The 17311-nt window shown below is 46.8% G+C and overlaps 1 protein-coding gene across 1 annotated transcript in view; it reads right to left on the minus strand.

Moving 5' to 3' along the window:
• Nucleotides 1–16932, minus strand: part of Znf395 (zinc finger protein 395) — a 37376-nt gene extending 20444 nt beyond the window's left edge. The window contains exon 1 of the mRNA XM_051195545.1: nt 16632–16932. The gene's annotated coding sequence lies outside the window, so the exon portion shown is untranslated. The remainder of the gene's footprint in view (nt 1–16631) is intronic.
• Between the last annotated feature and the right edge of the window lie 379 nt (nt 16933–17311).

A 17311-nucleotide genomic window follows, 5' to 3' on the forward strand; every position in this document is an offset into this window, starting at 1 on the left:
CTGCTTTATGGCTGAGAAAGCAGGATCCATCACACTGGGGTGGGGGGCATTTACAACTTTCCTCCAGGAATTGGGGCACAGGAAGACGGGTGGCACGGGAAGGGAGGGGACTCTGGAGGAAGAGTGATTTTCACTGGGAAAGGGTCTATGTGAAGCACTTGCAGAAGTGACAAGCAAGGCTGGCAAGAGGGACACCCCAAAACATGCAGTGGAGACACGAGAGTCCTAAAAACCCACAAGCCAGTGGCACGCACTAGGAAGGGAAGCTAAGCGTCAACAGCACCCAAGGTCCCCTCCTGACGCTCAGTGAACAGGGTGATGTTTTACTCCTTGAAGAAGGAAGCAGGGCATGGGACATCATTCATTCATTTTTTTCAGAGATGTGGTTAAAGCAAACATTCTCTGGAACTGGGCCATCGTCTGTATGAATTAACCTCAGACCCCTGTGATGGCAAATGAATGGGATGGTTGATGACAGTGAACCATTTAGAAGAGAAGGCTGCAGGATTCGGACATCACTCCTGTGAATTACCACACTTCCAGACAGGAGGAGGGACAGTGTCTGGTGATGCTCCCGGATGGAATCAACAGTCCTCCAACAGCCCGGCCACTTCCCTATAGTCAACAACCAGGGCATCCAGAGCTATGTCCAGTGAATGTACCACCAATTCAGGCACCAAGCTGGAATGCCAGATTTAAAAGGAAAGATACCAAACAATGCAAACACAGACACAGGAGACATTGCCTACAAAGGTACTCAACAGAGAGGGCAGAAATCATAAGTACCCCTCGGGAATCCATGTCCATTCCAGAAACCACCAGCAGCCACCACCTTAAAGCCTGCAGCTCCCCAACCCATCTGTGAAGCAGAGAATTCATCTGCCTCACTGAGCCAATGCCAGCAGCACAGTGTCCCAAATCCAGAAGGAACATGTTGCTGTCATTGCCGTTAGGCCCATGCTATATAACATAGCAAGTGACTCTGAGTAGCCACTGTCCATCCAGCTGTCATCTAGGAACTGGCAATGCACCAAGGTACCATACCAGAAATACGACTACCCACTCTCAAGGGAATCCAGAAGCCTACAATGGATAAGCTACTAATTAACTGAAATCCTAACAAAGCTGACTTCAGCAAGATGGGGGAAAAGAAACCCAACCTCTTGCTGTTACAGCCCTCCTGGCCAACAAGCCCCCTGGATTCAGCACTCAAGACCACACTCAATGCCAATCTAGACATTCAGGAAATCCAGAGCGAGGTCCCGCCTGTCTTCCACATGACCAGCCGCCTGTCACCTCCCTGTCACCTCTCTTCAGCCATGGGCTGCTCCCCTGCTCAGCTCCCCTGTGCCTACATCTGTCTTGGGGCCCTGCCCAGGGTGTTCAAGGCTAACTGCCAAACTTCCCTGGGGTGTGGCCTGGCCAGCCTCATGGAGCAGATCCGGCCCACACTGGAGCTAAGACAAGCTTAAGCACTGACTCACCAGAAACCTGGGGACAGGGCTGCCACAGAGCAAAGCCCCAGCCCCAAGCCATCTGCTGACTTAGCTACAGCAGGACCTAGCTCCTTAAGATAATAACGCTAAGTAGAGGAAGACGATGAAGGTTCCAATCCTGCCTTGAAAAAGAATATGTCGCCTGCCCAGAGCAGACACATATCTATAATCCCAGAGCACAGCTGCTCATGTCTACCTCATTAGAACGGTTGGTTACAGCATAAACAGACAAGCACGGAATAAGAAACTTGACACACGACCCACAGCCTTTCAGAGGCTGTCTTCCGGACCAACCCGAAAGCTTTGCTGATCAAATACCTAAGCACCAGTCAGTTGCAGGGCATTTCACAACTTGTACTTCATTTAACCCTCCCAAATAATCCACAAGATAAGCACTCCGGCCATCCCCATTTTCCAGATAAGTGAACTGAGTCCCAGGGAGGCTGAGCCATTTTCCAAAACCACAGACAGAGAAATGACAGAACTCAGCTAGGGGCTCAGACGATGTGATTCCAAAGCCCCACACTCTCTCCCCGGCACAGCCAGGATGGTCATGTACCAGTGAAGGGCCAGCTAGGCTGGATGACTCTTCAGGCTCCTTGTTAAAGATCTTAAGTCACATAGAGGTCAAAGTGGCACTGGTAAAAGGGAAATGAGCCCTGCCCGGGGCAGTGATCCAGGATGGGGCTCCCCCAACACGGGGGCCACCGCTGAGTAGTCACAAACCAACAGCCTGGGCAGCAAATGAGCTCACACTCCCCAACTATGTGACCTTCAGGGGGAACAAAAAGTCCCTTTTGTTTTATTCCTCAGTTACTATACCTGTACAGTGACACGCGCCAGTTTCTATCCTACAGGACAATTGGAAGCTTTTGTCTATTAGGTTGGCTTTGGATTTTTTTAAGACAGGGTTTCTCTATGCAGCCCTGGCTGTCCTGGAACTCACTTTATAGACCAGGCTGGCCTCAAACTCACCGATCCACCTGCTGCTGCCTCTCAAGTGCTGGGATTAAAGGCGTGCGCCACCATTTCTTTGAAACTTTGATGAGACAATCATGTGTTGGAGTTATTTTGTTTGTTTTTCAAAAATGCTTTGGGGCTTGGGGAACTGGTTCAGTAAATAAAGTTCTCACAGTGCAGCTATAAGGATCAAAATTTGGATCCCTGGAGCTAACGTAAATGCCAGCCAGACACGGCAACCCACTTGTAAGTCCAGCTATTGGAAGGAAGACACAGGAACCCTTAGAGCAATCTGGCCAGCTGGACTTGGCATTATCATCTGGCTAGCTCCAGGTTCAGATGTGAGACCCTGCCTAGATAAACAAGGTGGAGAGCAACCAAGGAAAGCGCCCAGTGTCAAGTCTCCACAAGCACAGGCATCACAAGCATGTGAACCCATACACAAGCAAACACATATACACATCACACACTTCTACACATGGAGGGGTGTGTCTTGGCTTTTAGGGTCATGGAGTTCCTCTTCCTAGGCATTGATTCCCCAGGTATGAGAGAGAAAATAATGAAAAAGTGCATGTCAAACACAAGAGCTCAGCCATGCAATAAATGCTAGGCGCATGCACATACTGCCACCATCTATAAATAGGTATAATTTTGTTGGTCAATTAAAAATAAAGAAAAAAGAGATCTTTTTAACAGGAATTTAAAAAAAAAAGGAGGGGAGGGGGGAGAGAGGGGGCTGTATATTAATGAGTGGACACACATGCCACAGGGCACGTGGAAGTCAGAGGACATTCTGGAGGGGGGTCAGTGAGTCTTCTGCCTCCCACCTGGCTTGCTGGTGTGCTGCAAACACTGGGTTAGCTGGTCCACAAGCTTCAGGCATTCATTCTCCTGTCGCCACCTAGCAGCTCATCAGAGAAGCACTGGGGTTGAGTAAGGCTGTATCAAGTCTATGATACAGTACTTGGCTAGCATACACAAGGCCCTGAATTCAATCCCCAATACAAGGGCCAAATAATAGACACCAAACTGTAGGCAGTGGTGATGAGCCAAATGTATAGGCAGATTATAGGGTAGCACTATAGTGAGAAAACAATAAATTATAATACTGGTCTGGTGACAAGGCTCAGGAGGTAAAGGCCCTTGCCACCAAGTGAGCCAGATAATCTGAGTCTGATCCCGGAGGACTCACACAGGACAGAGAGAACTAACTCTACAGGCTGTCCACGGAGCTCTACTTATGCACCTTTGCACACATATACTTTCCACACCCACTACACATGCAATACACAGTCACTAAAATTTAAGAGAGGAAAACAGAATTTACCACTGGACAGTGGAGGACATCTGAAAAAAAAAAAAAAATCAAAACTTTTGCAAGTGTAGTGCATTACCATTCCCAGACGAGGACATGTGCATCCTTGTGGATCAGAGCGCCATTCTACTGTAGCTACAAAGGCCAAAAGCAAAAAGGCTTCCTATCCTGGGCGCACACCTGTAACCTCAGCATGAGTGAGGCTGAGCAGAAGGAACAAGAGTTCAAGGATGGCTATGGCTCACACAGTAAGCCCTATCTCACAAAAGCAAAACAAACAAACAAACAAAAAAAAATCCAGGGGGCTGGAGAGATGGCTAAGAGGTTAAGAGCATTGGCTGCTCTTTCAGAAATCGATTCCCAGCAACCACATGGTGGCTCACAACCACCTATAATGAGATCTGGTGCCCTCTTCTGGTATGCAGGCTTACATGCAAACAGAGTACTGTACACATAATAAAGAAATCTAAACAACAAAAAGGTTCAGCACATAAGACTGCTTGCTGGTCTTTCAGAGGACCTGAGTTCAGTTCCCAGTACTCAGCTGAGGCAGCTCATAACTACCTGGAACCCCAGCTTCAGCCTCAAAAGATCCAATCCCTTCTTCTGGCCTCGATGGGCTCATGCTTACACTTGCAAGGCACATACACACAAATAAATCCTCTTTTTTTTGGGGGGGGGAGGGATTGAGACAAATCTTTTTTATAAAAACATTCACTCTTCCTAATACAGTGCAAATAAAAAAGTTAACTAATTTTTAAAAAAAAAAGGAAAGGAAGGAAGGAAGTCACAACACCCATAAAATTAAAAAGCTATCCATGCTGAGAACAGTGGTCACTCCCCTGAAAAAAGGTGACTTGCAAAATTCTGTGCTACAAGGTAAACAGGGCAAGCTGAAAGGGCCAAAGCCAAGAGGGCTCTGGAAAGACCTACCAAGGTGGGGGGGGGGGGCAGTTTGTCCTGAAAGGACAAAAAAAGGTAGGGCCTGCAAACACCTGTAGGAGACCAGAGGAAAAGCCATCTGAGTGCCCCAAGCAAGAACGGGAATGCTTTCCTAGGTTTGAACAAATGCAAGACCAGGTGTCCTAGGTCACAACAGAAGCTGTCTTTGCCACTTACGGAAGGATCTGAAGGCAAGGCCCAGGACAGTCATGGAGACCACATAGGGTTTTTTTTAATGTGTGACTTGTCATATCAGCACACAGCCAGCCTTGAGACAGGAACATGGCCATACTCTCCATTGCTACTTTGGCTCCAAAGTACATCAATGGGACCTAATTAACATTGGTGCCTTCTAGGAGTGCTGCTGAGAGCAGGCGTCCATGGCTGCAAGTGCAAATAGAAGAAAGACATGCAGCTTCCTTCTCTAACATAAACCAGTGTATTACAGGAGTCCAGACACTCATGGAACACTAAAAATACCTCCCAGTGCCCCCACCCAAGCTTGAACATCGAAGCTATACTTTTTGTATTCTAAAGAGTACAAGAAGAGTCAAGTCACCAGTGAAAATAGTAAAGACCTTCAAATTGCCTGTTCTGGGTCCACCCTGTGACTCTTCACACAGGCACTATCAACATAGAGGCCAAGGTCCTCAAGACATAGGACCAGACATCAACTACCAAGCCCAAAAGGGCCTTTCTTAACACCAGCCTTTCTCACCTACCATTGCTTGGCCTGTATGGCCAATGAGATCCAGAGAACACACACCTTGACAAAACTAAATCCCACTCTTAAAAGACAATGCAAGCACTTTTCCACACATAGTAATTCTAAATTCAGAAATACCCCCTATACCATGTCTTTATCAGGATGTAAAATCACCTCACCCTATTGCCCTAGAATGCCACCTCTCCAGTACCTACGGGAGAAACTTCCTGGACTGCAAAGGCTGCAACAATGTTTTCTCTAAGGGCACTAGTAACAGAAAAAAGATTAACTCCTGTGTCCATCAATTAGGAAAGAATCAAACAAGTGTTCAGGCTTCTAAACCTAAGCAGGAAATAAGATCAAGGCCACTTTCACACACTGACAAGATATCCTGATAAGGTATACCCACGTGCTATACAGTGCATTTGACTCTTAAATCCTAAGGCACAGCTATAAGTATGCAAAGCATCCGAAGAATATCAACAACCCTAGGACAGTGGTTAACCTCTGGGAAACAAAAAACAAAAAACCTAGGATTAGAAGTGGTTGTCAAGGAAGCCTTTTTTTTTTTTTTTTTTTGGGGGGGGGGGGGCCTGCTTGAAGTTTGCTTTTTTTCTTCCCCTGTATATTATTTATGCAATGAAGTGCTCACTCATTTAATTTTTTTAAAGAAGTGATTGGGACCCTGCTCAATACATTTTAATAATGTTTTTCGTTAAGAGTGATTTCCACTGGAATCTGGCCCCTGCCTGCCAGAAGGCTGCAAGCTCAGCAGTGCACAGACTGTGTGAGCTGCAAGCCAGCAGCTCGTTTTGCAACACGGATCTTATTTCAATCTCACAGGCGCAACACAGTCAACTCTGTGGAAACTCTGCAGATGGTTAAATTTTATGTCAGTTGGGGTGGGGGAGGGGGGAGTATGTCATAGGGACTTTGGTAATCCAAAGGGACCTCCTTGGAGTCACTCCAGTTCTAACCCATACTGCAGGGCTCCAACTCAACAAGCTAAAACACACCCTAGGCACACAGGCATGCACATGGAAAGCACGCACACAGCAATAAGACAGTTCCTGCCCCATCATGATTGCTCTGACTCTTCCAGCTAGGAATCAATCTAGCTAGATCCCTTGGGCTAATGAAGAGGAAGAACTAAACAACCCATGAGAAAAACACTACACACAGCTTTACAATTTACTTCTGTGGCCACCTAGTTATACAGGAAACTGAATGATTAACTGATTGACTGTTGTACATGGGGCTCCAACCCAGGTCCTTGGGCATGCTAGAAAATCACACCCCAATGATTAACAACCTCAGCCCTGGACAGTGTTATTTAAACACACACACACACACACACACACCTACACCTATAACCTCATCTTTGAATACCACTTATTGAGTCCTCATGAACACACAATAACTAAGAACTAAGTAAAACTAACCTACAATAATAGAAATCAAATGTATGGTACCTTCCATTAGAATAAGGATTGAGGATTACCTTAAAACAGTCACACACACACTCACACAAACACACACAAATTCTGGAGTAAAAGATATTTTGTCAAAACTGATTAAAGAACACTAAGAGCTAAAATTTTCACTGCACTTAATTATACAAAAAAAAAAAGCTAGGAGTGGTGGTGCACATTTCTAATTCTACCCAAGAGGCAGAGTTAAATGGACCTCTGTGTGTTCAAGGCCTACATAGTGAGTTTCAGGACAGTTAGTGTTGTGGAGAGCCCCATTTAAAAAAAACAGCAACAGCAGGAAAAAAAAAAAAAAAAAACTGCAGTGGTGGTACATGCCTTAATCCCAGCACTTGGGAGGCAGAGGCAGGTGGATCTCTGTGAATTTGTGGCCAGCCTGGTCTACAGAGTGAGTTCCAGGACAGCCAGGGCTACATAGAAAAACCCTGTCTCAAAAAAAAAAAAAAAAAAAAAAAAAAAAATAACAAAGTGGGGGGGGGTGGGATTCAAACACAGCTAAGCCATGGGAACTGTTTTATAGGATACTAGAAACGCCTGTTAAACTATGGAAGGTGCATGTATAGCATCGTGACAGTTACATAAAAATAGATGGCAAGGAGCTAGAGAGACGGCTTAGTGGTTAGGAGCACTTACTGCTCTCGCCAAGGCCTCAAGTTCCCAGCACCCACACAGTGGCTCAAAACTATCCTATAACCCAGTACCAGGAGACCTGATGCTACCCACTTCTGGCCTCTACAGGCAGCAGGCACACACATGGTGCACAGACCTACATGCAGGCAAAACACATACACATAAAAATAAATCTAAAAAAAAAAAAAAGAGAGAAAGTTTTATTACTGCCTACATTTAGCCACTGGCTGACTGTTTTTAACCAAGAGTTTTATGACTTCCCAGTACTCAGAGAACAAAATAAAACTAAGAACTGCTGATTCTTACCAGCTAGCTTTTTTAAGAAAAAAAAAAAAGCACCAGGGTAGGACTATCTCCATCTGTAATCCCAGCACCCAAGAGACTAAGGCTGAAAGATGGGGTACAAAGTAATACAGATATCAGTCTGGGATACAAAGTGAGATATCTCAGGCCAACTTGAACTGCATACTTTGTCTCTAACAAAGATAAAGGCTGAGGGCTGGGACCATATATAGATACATATAGAGGTATGCGCACTGCACCACACACACACACCCCTAGGACTAAAAATGTAAGAATGTAGCTCTTATCTAGTGTATATAAAGCCTTGAGTTCCATCCCCAATATCACACACAAAAAATTACATGTTAGTCTAACTTTTCTCCATACCCACAAATGTGAACCAAAGAACCAATTTCCAGCAGCTAGACAAGTACAGATTCCATGTAAAGCACAGCAACATGGAAATAAAAGCAAGCTGCTCCATCTCATGTGAGCAACAGCCAGGCTCAAGTCGTTCCATACATGCAATCCCAGCCGGGCTCAGCAGTTGCTCCACACCTGTGAGCCCAGAACTCAGAAGACAGACACAGAAGAGACACGAGTTCAAAGCCATCAAAACATATAGAAAGACCCCGTGTCAAAACAAAAACAAACAAGAGTACGAAGATTTTTGTTCCAGGTCTGCACAACCAAATTCTTCCTAATCATTTTACACAAGTCTCAGCTGCCAGTACCTGGGTTGTTGTGTTGCCAAATTACCTTACCCATACGAACAGAGCACTTCTTGTCAAATAATGATTTTCTAAATGCCAAAATAGGAGCACAAAGTGCATGGAGACAAAAATCAGCTTGTGGCAGTCCTGGAAGATAGGATCCACCACTAGTCCCAAAGGAGCCAAAAGTGCTCTGCTACAAGGAAGGTCACCCAAGCAGTACCAACAATGGCCAAAGTCACCCCCCAAAACATCCAAAGCTGAAGGTTGTGGCTCATATCTGTACTGCTAAGACTGAGGTGAGAAGGTAGCTGTGAATGTGAATCCAGCCATGCTATGTGAGAGACAGACTCAAAAGAGAAAAGGAAACCAGGTGTGGTGTCCCACGCCTTTAATCCCAGCACTGCGGAGGCAAATGGAGCTGAATCTCAGTGAGTTCAAGACCAGCCTGGTCTACATAGTGAACTCCATGCCAACCAAAGCTTCACCAAAAAAAAAAAAAAAAGCCAGAAGTTGAAAAGAGTGTTAAGTGGATAAAGAAAGTAGGACGGCAGAGGATCCCTAGGGCAAACTCACAAGCCAGACTAGCCAGACCGAGTCAGTGAGCTCTGTGTGCTGTAAGAGACCCTGCCTCAATAACTAGTTAATGTGGAGAACGGCTAAGAAGATACTGAATGGTCACTTCTGGCCTCTATACATGCTTACACATACATGCCCATGTACATGCAAACATGCATACACACACCACACATCTTCAAAAAATAAACAAAAAAAAAATCAACAGAGCAGAGGATGGAGTGCTCATTATGGTCTGCCATTCCCCCCCCCCCACTGTCCTTGCCTCGCTTGAGGACCAAATTCAATTTCAACAGCCACAAACTAAGTCCTAACCCATCTCGAAGCTAGATGGAGGCTGGGGTGTGGCTCAGTGGCCCTGTGCTTGTCTTTATGTGAGGTCCCAGGTTCCATCCTCAGTACTGAAGTTTTAAGGAACTTTCCTTGAAACTCACACAGTGATATTGACTCTAGTGGCACAGCCACTATTCCATGTCATCTTTCAGGTGTGACAAGTCACGAAATAACTGGAAATCCAAACAAGTTCCGAAGATCAGCCTGGCTCCTCCTTTCTTTTCTAACCATCCCTAATCGATAGCTTGAGTCCTACTTAAATGCCCCCAACAATAAGAAACTCACTACTATACAGGCAGCCTCATCCACTGTTGGACAGCCTACCAACTGGAAAAAACCTTCCACATGCTCTACTGCAATCTGCTCACCCAGCCTTTGGAGTTAGAGGAGGCCTTAATGCCCATCACTTTTATCGACAGAATCAGTGTGTGTTGGTATTAGTGTCATGAGTGCATGCCATATCCCTCATCTTCTACCCACTGCTTTTTATTCAGCATTTGAGTTTATCTTATAAATGAACCTTTGGGCAGAAACAACACTTAGGTTTTTAAACTATCCCTAAACATTACTCTTCGTAACTTTGTAGTATTCCATCATTGCAAAACTCATTACAGTTGCACATGCCTGCAGTCCCATCACTTAGGAGGCAGAGGCCATCTTGGGCTATGTAACCAGATCATTTTCCACTATGTATATATATATTCTTCAATCTCTGGATAATCTGGGCATAAAACACCATCTACATTTTGGATATGGTCTCAGCTATACCCTCAGAAGAGGAATTTCCAATCAGAATGCAAAACATCTCAATATATCACAGTTCAATTCTGTTCTAATTTTCTAAGTGGCATTACACTGTATGTGCATGACTGGTGGGTCACTTTGTGAAGTCATTCTTCCCATCCACCTTCACATGGGTGTGCGGTCATACTCGCCAAACTGGAGCAAATGCCTTTCCCTCCCAGCCACACAGTTCAAAATGTTTAAACTCACTCTTGACATTTATTCACTTCTGAATTCCTTTCTAAATCATCCTTGTTCTAGAGGATCCTGAACCTTGGTTTACTGTGAAATACTCAGTCCCTCCCACTTCTGTGACTCTTAAGCTGGATAAACATCGACACCCCCAACACTGGAAAAATGTTGAAGCCATCAAAAGCAGAATCACATAGCTTTTACTTTCAGACCTCCCTTGAGGCTGATTCCTGCCAACAATTAAGTTTTTGCATGTGATTATCAAACTAAATTAATAATGCCACCCAGCCTACCATAATTTACCACCTATGATTTAATATGAACAATTATGTCCTTTTAAAAAGTGTTACTAACAGAGTCTAACAATCCAGAAAAGAAGCCCAGAGATGATACTATTGGGTGATGAGGAAAAATGGAAAGGGGGAGGCAAGAGGACACATGGGACATGGAAGAGGAGAATAATCTTGGAGCCTGAGGACGATACAAAGGGGGGTGGGGTAGCAGGGGCGAGGAGATGGGAGGAGAGCCACAAAATAACAGGATTTGCTCAAAAATGGCATAATGGTAGCTAACACATTATATGCCAATTTAAAAAATAAAAAATAAATTTTAAGAATGTTTACTAAAGCCAAAATATGGTATAGCTGCTTCCCCTCAGTCATCATACAAAACAGGAAATGGATTTAATTTGATGACTCAGCTCACTATGGGCTGCATCCTATAGACACATCTTCTAATCAGAATATAGCTAAATAAAACAAAAACGAAAAAACTCCTCCCCACCCCCAAAGTCTATGTAGCTCAGGCTGGCCTCAGAGTTACAATCCTCCTACCTCACCCTCCTAAGTGCTAAGATTATGGGTATAAACCACCAAGTCTAGCTTCTGATGTCTTTATTTTTATGGTATCAAAACAATATTTTTTTAAACAATTGAATTTTGTCCTACCAATACAAAAGCAAGGTGACTACAGGTCAGCAGCTCCCACCTGTAGCTCATGTGGGAAATGCCTCCAATCACAGGTGACTATGGATTCTTTAGAATCAATGAGAATGTTCTAGACTACAAAAACCTGAACTTACTCACTCCTGCTAATCACCAAATCAGACTAGCATTTCTGGAGTCACTTAAGACTTGAACCAACTGTTCTGTAACCTCCCTGAATCTTGGGCTGTCCCAGGAATAATGAAACCAGAGAAAGATGGCTTGACCCTTCTTACTCCCCTTAGTGCTGTGTCTCTGTGAGACACAGCACCTGAGAAGCCACTGTGTCATGGCATTGTATAGTCCTGACTCACTCACTTCTCACCAAGTTATCATCACCAGTTTCATTCTTAGATGATTGTTTGGAGTCACCACCTAAGCATGAGAGACAGAAAAATACAGTGAAGATGCTGGAGAAACCCTGGAATTCCTAGAAATAAGTCTCACCCTAAATTAACCAGTGGAAGTTTGTTTTAAAGAATACCATTCTATCGGTTGTGGTGAATGCCTTTAATCCCAGCACTCGGAAGGCAGAGGCAGGTGGATCTGTGAGTTTGAGGACAACCTGATCTACAAAGTGAGTCCCAGGACAGAAAAATCCTGTCTCAAAAAACAAAAGAGAGAGAGAGAGAGAGAGAGAGAGAGAGAGAATATACAATACAATTCTAGAGCTCAATGGTTAAGAGCACTTGCTGCTTTTGCAGGGGACCCAGGTTCTAGTCCCAGCAGTCACATGGAGATTCACAGACCTAACTCCATGCTAGGAGATCTGACTTCTTCTGGCCCTCATGAACACACTACATACATGTGGTGTACCCACATACATGCAGACAAAACACTCAACGTTTAAAAAACGTAATTCTGATCACATAAAAATATCTCCGGGCTCCATCTTCCTTAGAAGTGGCCTCTGATTTGCATAACACAAATTCATTGCACATCAACATCCCAGAGATTCCATGCCACACCCTTACCAGAACCTTCCGGAGGTCCAGTCAGAGCCCATGATATAGATCCCGGGCTCCCTGTGTTGGCATTTGAGGTCTTGAAACCTGAGGTCCCAAATGCCTATAGGCCTCTGCAAAGATGTCTAGTGACTGCTTCAAAGGGCCAGGGAACCCTGAGACCAGGACTGGGGACTCTAACATCCTTTTCTGTACTCAGCACACAGCCATCCCTCAACATGAGGCAACCATGCTTGACTCCTCAGACCCCCAAATCCAGATGTTTTTTGGACTATTCCCAATTTTGTAAAACTCTGGTGTTCAGGCATGGCGGTGCATACCTTTAGTCCCAGCACTCTGGAGGCAGAAGCAGGCCAACCTCTGTGAGTTGGAGTCCAGCCAGGGCTACATAGTGAGATCCTATCTTTAAAAAAAAAAAAAATAAAACAAAAAAAGCCTTTGGAACTTTGGTGTTGCCTAGCCTGCCACACATGCACAAGCCCGACACTACACATGCCCTAAACCGCCTTTCCAGTCCTTCTCTTTCACAAAAATCTCCTGTTCCCTCTCACATACAACCACAGTATACATTGCAGCCCAGCCCTCACTCACGATGTGTCTTCCCTATGCAGCACTGAATGCCCCAAACTTCCTCCCAGACTTGGTTACTCCCAAGAGTTCTCCCCAGTCCCATCAGCACACACCACTTTGCGGCCCCACCTCCCCTGCCCTCTCTAGCCTTTCAGAGTACTAATTTTTTTCATTTTGGCATTTGCTCCTTCTCCACGGTGCATCTTATCTCTCCAACTAGGCCATAACACCCCCCCCTTTGTTGGGCTTGCAGCTACCTTCAGCCCTGGGAGGTGTAGCTCTGCACACAGGCAGCTTCATAAATACTTGAGGAATGTGAAAGTCTCCCGGTGCATTTCAAACTGTGAGTGGGTTATGATCCACTAGAGAGTGGCTGGATCAACTTGGTGGGAAACAAGAGCATTTTTTAGTGAGAAGGAACAACATAGACAATAAAAAGAAAAAAAATCCAGGCTGTACAAAGAAAAGAGGTTAAGACTTCACAAACTGAAATTCGATTTTTACATACATGATTAGGTATATAAAGTCATGATGTAAGTTTCTTTTCATTATTTTACATTATTTTACATTGATAGGGGGTATCCATGCCTGCACTTGCAGGAGTTGGTTCTCTCCTTCCACCATGTGAATTCTGGGAATCAAGTCAGGTTACCAGGCTTGGTGGCAAGCACCCTTACCCACTGAGCCATCTCGTCAGCCCTCAACTCTATTTCTTAATGTAGGTCATGGTCACAACTGTGTATAAACCTTGCCCTATGATAAACCAAAGAACCCAACCTCTGTCTGCTTTATATGATTTCTTTTAATAGTCTGACAGTCACTATAACAAAAAAAAAAAAATACCTATGATAGCTCAGGCCTGCCATGTCAGGATGATTGTGGTGAATTCAAGGCTCCTGAGTTACACAGAATAAGAGGGATTGGAGAGAAGGATGGACTGAGGGAAGGAACAGAGAGAGAGGAGGAAGAGGGAATAAAAAGAAGAGATGAGAGGAGAAGAGAGGAGGGGAGAAGAGGAGCCAAAAGACAGAAGGTAAGAAAGAATGTGACCCTTACAGCTCCGTCCCGATCCCTCAAGGCCCTCTTCCCCTCTGTTCACTGACCCTGAATCTCAAGAGAAACCAGCAACTAAAACGGGCATCCCGGATCACTCCACAACCTTTTGCAATCACCCTTCAAACTCAGATATTGCAAGCTGAGGCTTGGGGAATTTGTTCAGCATATCACCCTAAGTCGCTCTTGCAAAAAGAAAGCAGAATTTAGAGTTCAGGGAAAAAAGAACACCAGCTCCCTGCTACTTGTCCTTGTCACCAGAATCCTGGGAACTGGATGGGCCTGGTATAAGCCAGGCCCTACAAGAGGCCCCACATTCCTCTGTCTTCTTAGGTTGTCTTGCTGTTTGTCCCTCCCCCCTGCACAAACAGCGCAGGAGACTTACCTTAGTATCTCTGTAAAGAGTAAAGTTCAGCAAGCATCAAAGCCTAGTAGCTTACCCCCCTTAGCAAAGCCCACTCCACTTCCCTCCAACCTCCAGCCCCACCCACAGGGCTGTAATAAATGCCCCATGTTCCTAGAAACCCATTCCCCAGCACTGCTCCTCTAGCTTCAGGGTTAGATGCAGGCAATGCCAAGTGAAAGGAGGGCAAAACAAAAGCCCTGAAGGCTGCACCCACCCGCAGTCCCATGTGAATTCTCTGTCCCTACACTGCCCCCCCCAGGGTTTGCACCCATCACAGCCACAGCTGCTAGCACTACACCCTACATCTGGACAACCTGACAAACAGAGACTTCTCTACAGCCCAAGTGTCAATTACCTTCTCTACAAAACATACATTTCCGATTCAGATTACCAACTAGGGCAACTCCAAGGCCCTGGTGTATGTGTGATCAGCTTCCACCAGGAATGAATTCCTTTCACATCTTCTCTCCACCCTGCCCCTGTCAACAGATTATTTAACAGTAAAATCTTCCAATAAAACCAAGTCCAAACCCACGGCACTCCAAAAGTGCAACAGGCTACTTACTGGTTTGCCTCCTAACATCAGATTCAAAAATCTTTACAAATACCCTAGTCACATCCCTCCCTGGTCTAATGTCTCCCCAGTACGCCCAGGATAAAAGTCTAATTCCTTAGTCTGACTTTCTAGGACTTTCACAACCTCAGTCATTGTTCCTCTCTAACTTTATCTCTTACTGTTCAGGAAACATTCCAAGAGGGCCAAGGCCATCTCCTAGTCTCTAGAGAAACCCAGACTCATTCCCCACATTCATTGTGCCCCATCTCCAGAGTCTCATCGTGCAAGGGGCACAACACAGGCCTAGCAATCCCTGAACGTACCTAGCGCCCTCCCCTGACCTCCAACGGCACCCATTTCTGCACCTGGCAATTTGACAACTAACTGTGCCCCATCTGGAATCTTATTTCACATGCTCAAGTCTTTCTGTGTCCTCCAAGAGATTATAAGCCCTGGACAGATTTATGTATCTTCTGTAGTCTTACTCACTGGGACAACAAGCCTTCTGCAAGCTTGTCACCTGTGAACTCTTCCTTTTGACTTTTGAGTCTTGCCAGGGAATTGTCTACAGGTGGGAATTATTTCAAAATGAGTACTAAGTGCCCTTCTCCACCTTTAACTGCCATGCTTCCTGTGTCCCCAACGTTTACATTAACTTTGTGGCCATAGCACATTAATTTAAACTTGAGCTCTTAAATCATTTCTCTCTAGTCTTGTAGCTTCCTGAGTCCTTCGAAAAGTCGCCTTCAAGCATCACCCAGAAGTCTTAGCAGTAGGAAGAGAACAGAATAGGTTCTCAGAGGTACCTGTGGGTTAACCAATGCCCTTCTGTTTCATGCTTCCAAAGCAAAAGCCTCTATTTACACAGCCCCTAGGAAGATGTCCCCAGGCTATAAGACCTGTTGATTGCTCACTTTGAAACCAACTGCCCCACTTTACACCCTTCTTTCTATTCAGGGAGAGTCAAGAAAGCAGTGAAGGACTGTAGATAGTCCCTGTGCCATGGCCTGGCATCATGGGAACCCATGCCTAGTGGAAGTCCTCCAGAACCACAGGAAAGGGAGGGATGGAAAACAGGGCACGCGCAGGATTGCTGGCAGGTAGACCTCCAAGTGGGCCCTAAAGTGAAGGCGCAGAGCCTTAACTCCCAGGCAGGAAGGGAATCCTGCCTCGGAATTGTCTGCCCATGACAAACTCCTTTTCTAGGCCCCCATCGGCCACTCCAGAGGCCCACAGTGCCACGGCCAAGGAGGGACCCGGGGTGAGCCCAGCAGGCTTACAGCCAAGGGGGGCGGCGAAGGGGGGCCGCAAGAAAGAACTGGGAGAGGGTGTGTCGCGAGGCCAGTCCCGCAGCACCGCGCTCTCTGGATCTGGAGAGGGCAGGGGCGCGCGGAGCGCCGGGCTGTCGGCCCAGCCGGAAAGGGGGCAGGTTAACAGGTCAGTGTGGGCCCGCGAGGCCACTCCCGGCCACTGCTCAAAGTTGGAAGGGAGATCCGGCGGTAGGACCCGCGACATAAACAAGGCGACGCGCGAGAAAGCGAGCGGCCACCCCCACCCGGCCACCCCTCCACCGCCGCAGCAGCCCCGATCTCGCCCGGGCCGCACGAGCCTCCTGGGCCCCCCACCCGATGCCGTCCCTAATCCCGGGTTGCAGCCCGCGCGAGGTCCCGCGCAGCTCACCTCGGCAGACCACTGGCCCGGACAGCTCGGCTCCCTGCAGCGGCCGCGGCCCTGCCCGCCACCGGCGCGGCCCCTGCACTGCGCCGCCTCCCGCCGCCGCCGCCTTCGCGCCCACCTGGCCGGCCTGCCCTCCCTCTCCGGGACACTGCGCTCACGTACACGGCCGCGGCCACAACCCGGCCCGGATTCCCCCGCCCGGGAAGGGAGCGCACCGAGCCGTTCGCAGCCAGACCGCCCGCGAGCCAGCCAGCTAGACGCGGGGACACACCCCCGGCCACGCGCGCGCACAACCCGCGCGCCCCCAGCCCCGGCCGCGCGCGCGCGCGCTCCACACACCCTGGCTGGCGGTACACAGTGGGCGCTCAATAAATGCTGGAGCGACTCCTCTCACACACACATGCGCACTTGAACCTGACCGAGTTGTGACCCCCTCCCCCCAGCCCCCACCCCTAAATCGGAACGTTCAGCTCAGTCCGGAACCGAACTAGAGTATCTGCTTCCCCCCTCCTTTTTTTTTTTTTTTTTTTTTCCTCCTTTTTTTTTTCTCTTTTTTTTTTTTTTTTTTTTTACCCCCCTCCTCACTGAACTGCAAACCCAGCCAAAGTTTCTGGCTGTTGTTTTTCCAGCGCGCCCAGGGCGGGAAAGGAAGCCAGAAGCTCTGGGCGCCAGGGACAGCAGTT

Source organism: Phodopus roborovskii, unplaced genomic scaffold (assembly GCF_943737965.1).
Source record: "Phodopus roborovskii unplaced genomic scaffold, PHOROB, whole genome shotgun sequence".
Lineage (NCBI taxonomy): Eukaryota > Metazoa > Chordata > Mammalia > Rodentia > Cricetidae > Phodopus > Phodopus roborovskii.